At 43.5% G+C, this 3672-nt stretch overlaps 1 non-coding gene across 1 annotated transcript; it reads left to right on the forward strand.

The window, feature by feature from the left end:
- The first annotated feature begins 290 nt into the window (after positions 1-290).
- Trnai-uau lies at positions 291-380 on the forward strand. Its single transcript is given in 2 exon segments — positions 291-328; positions 345-380. It is a non-coding gene; the product is annotated as a tRNA-Ile (tRNA).
- The last annotated feature ends 3292 nt before the right edge of the window (positions 381-3672 follow it).

The raw sequence follows: 3672 nt of genomic DNA on the forward strand, positions 1-3672 counted from the left end.
CTTAAGAATCGTGGCCGTGCACAGCAAACAAACAGAAAAACAGATGTTTGAATGAGGAGGTTCTACCATGGGGGGCGGGGGGGACACCACTGGGGCCAAACACCCAGACTTCCACCTTCGTGATACTTCTTGGGTTCACACGTACTGTACCTACACGAACAAAAAATCCGCTGCTTTCCACTAAAATCATAGACGTGTATAGCGAAGAGACCCACAAACAGGCTAATTAACAAACAAACAAACAAACAGATTGAGAGGATAAACGCTCGCCTCCTGAAATACGAGTCGCTGTCCCAGTGGCGCAATCGGTTAGCGCGCGGTACTTATACGACAGTGTCTGAGCCATGCCGAGGTTGTGAGTTCGAGCCTCACCTGGGACATTACTTTTGGGATTCTCGTGAAACTTGACGCTTTAGGTTTAAGGAGGCGTTTACCCGACTTTATTAAAAATTTCATAACCACAGGACATTTGCTGTCAAACTTTCGAAAAATAACGTAAAGTCGGACATATTTGTCCAAGAAAACGGGGTACCACAGGGCAGCGTTCTCGGTCCTGTTTTATTTCTAATTACAATGAATGAGTTTCCGTCATTAGCTCCCGTGCCACGAGGAATTAAGATCTCCCTCTTCGCCGACGATTGTACGTTGTGGTCGCAATGATAGCTAGTCAACTATGGGGATGCAGGAAGCTCTTGCTGCCGCTCAGCAGTGAGTTTTAAGATTCTCGATGGCTAAAACAATGGGAGATGATTTAACTCGATAAAAAATTCCCTTTTTAAAGCCAGCACTCCATTTGTATAATACTCCTACTGTCTTTCAAAATTCAGTTAAATTTCTAGGCCTAACTTGACAAACGCCTCACATGGAGACAGCATGTTAAAAACATGATAAATAAAACCTCCAATTCAACTAACATTCTGAATTACCTATCGGGTAAATCATAAGGGAGCCGATAGGAAGTCCTTATTAATGTTGTATAAGTCCCTAATTAGATCTAAAATGGGTTATGGAGCACAGGTGTATGCATCTGTATGCAACAATACTTTACTCTCCAAACTGACAGTCATTCAAAACAAATGCCTCCGTATCAGTCTTTGAGCACTCAGATGCACGAGGGTTTTCAAGACTAGAGGTAGAGGCGAACATCCCTGTATTACAACAGAGAAGGGAGTACCTAACTTTGTCTTACGGGTGAAAGGTGTCAAGGAAGCATGAGAACTCCCACCCCGTTTGGAGTCCCCTGGCCCACGGTGGCTATGAATTCCTTGCCGGGGACAAATTCCTTTGCCGCCCGCCTCTGCTCCTTAACAACACTAACTGGGGTGTCGTTAAATGACACAGACAATCTTGTGACAAGTAATATTCCATCTTGGGAAGTCAGGAGAACATTTGTATCCCAAAGAAGAAGCAGGAAGAGATATGCATTGATTCATGGAGCTCCTCCTGGTATTTCAGGACCACGTCCGTCTATTTACAGACAGGTCCAAGACTGATACTACCGTCGGTGAAGGCATCTGGTCAGAAAACTATCAATCAAGATATCGTTTGCCAGACCACACAACAGTGTTCACCACTGACAAGATGCCATGTCAGCTCTTCAAGCAATTACAAGTAGCCAAACAGATACAAATGCAATACAGGGCAACAATATTAATAAACTCCACTCAACTAACAAATATATTTGTCTGGTGTTGGTGCCCGGATATTACAACAATGAAAGGGCAGACCGATTAGCCAAATCCTCCTTGGAACTTAGGTGGAGAGTGTTCTACCAGCACACGATGGCCCTGGAGTGTTTTACCAACACACAGTGGTTCTGGAGAGTGTTATACCGGCACACAGTGGCCCTGCAGACTATTATACCAGTACACAGTGGGCCCGGGGTGTAATACCAGTGCACAGTGGTTCTGGAGAGTGCTATACCAGCACACGGTGGTCCTGGAAAGTGTTATACTAGCACATAGTGGTCCTGGAGAGTGTTATACCGGCACACAGTGGTCCTGGAGTGTTATACCAGTACACAGAAGACCTGGAGAGTGTTATACCAGCACACAGTGGGCCTGGGGTGTTATACCAGCACACAGTGGTCCTGGAGAGTGTTATACAAGCTGTTACGAGTTGGGGATTTAGAACATAGTTAAAAGTCTACCCAGATCCCAACAGGCAACAACAATAAAAAAACAAAGACAATCGGACTATAAAAGGGTAGACAAAGGATGTGAGTTTTTGTTGTGTATAATAAAGTACCATAAATTCCTTAACAAAATATTCAGCTTTCTATAATTTACCCTTAACCATACTTAACCTAAACATTAACAGTATATACATATTTATACAACATACAATAATTTGAAGCAAGGTGAAGGTGGGGAGGCAATACAAGATTACAAATACTTAAGTGTGGAGCTGAGATGGCTGACGAGTAAGGCTGAGTATTGTAGAAGACGGTAGGTAGTCACTGTGCCGTAGGTTTCCAGGATAGGTGATCCTGTGGTCACTTCCCAGAGTGAACTGAACTTTCCTCGAACTGGAGCTGAAGAGGAAGACTTAGAGGAGGTGACACAACAACCAGGATATGGAGAAGGGAAACCCCAGAGTGGTAACTAAGAGTAGTTATACTCGGGTTTCGTCCCTAGATGGCGTTGCTCGTGGTGCTGGGTAGGTAGGTCAGGACAATAGATGGCGTGGTTCGTAGTGCTGGGTAGGTAGATCATGACAATTGGAGGCGTGGTTCGTAACACAGCACACAGTGGTCCTGGAGAGTGTTATACCAGCACACAGTGGTCCTGGAGAGTGTTATACCAGCACACAGTGGTCCTGGAGAGTGTTATACTAGCACACAGTGGTCCTGGAGAGTGTTATACCAGCACACAGTGGTCCAGGAGAAGGTAGCAGTAGGAGGGGTTGGCAGGGGTCACAGTGGGTGTGGGATGAGTTATGGAGGAAGACAATAAAGAGTGTACCCGAGTGTGAGTGTGTGTGTGTGTGTGTATGTGTATGTGTGTATGTGTGTGTGTGTGTGTGTGTGTGTGTGTGTACATGATTTTTTTTGTGTAAATGTGTGTACATGTGTTTTTGTGTGTGTGTGTGTTGAAAGCTTTAGTAATATGTAAATCTCGGGATATATCATTTCTTCCATCACACAAAACGATTCAGTATGCAGGTTGGCGTGTATAAACTCTCACATGTTCAGGACAACTCGTGTGTGTGTCAACAAAAAATAAACCTTTTCACGCCTTTTCGACACTTTTTCCTTCCCCGTCAGGTATATAGATTGGTTGTAACATGGCGGCGAGTGTGTCTCAGTTTTTACCTGTCACTGTTTTTGTGAATATGAATGAATTTGTGTATGTATGTCTCAATGATTGTGTGTGTGTGTGTGTGTGTGTTCTTGCTACCTGCTAAAATTTATGCATTTGTCACTGGCTGGTAAAGTATTTATTACAATTGACGTGTTATTCTTTTAGATAATGCATACATACTGTATATAATAACCTAACCAAACCAACCAAGCCTGACCTAACCTAACCTAACCTAACTTAACCTAACCAACCTAACCTAACCTAACCTAACCTAACCTAACTTAACCTAACCTAACCAACCTAACCTAACCAACCTAACCAACCCAACTTAACCTAAAATATATTAATCTAAACAACCTATCCTAACCAA

Source organism: Homarus americanus, unplaced genomic scaffold (assembly GCF_018991925.1).
Source record: "Homarus americanus isolate GMGI-L3 unplaced genomic scaffold, GMGI_Hamer_2.0 scaffold58074, whole genome shotgun sequence".
Taxonomy (NCBI): Eukaryota; Metazoa; Arthropoda; class Malacostraca; order Decapoda; family Nephropidae; genus Homarus; species Homarus americanus.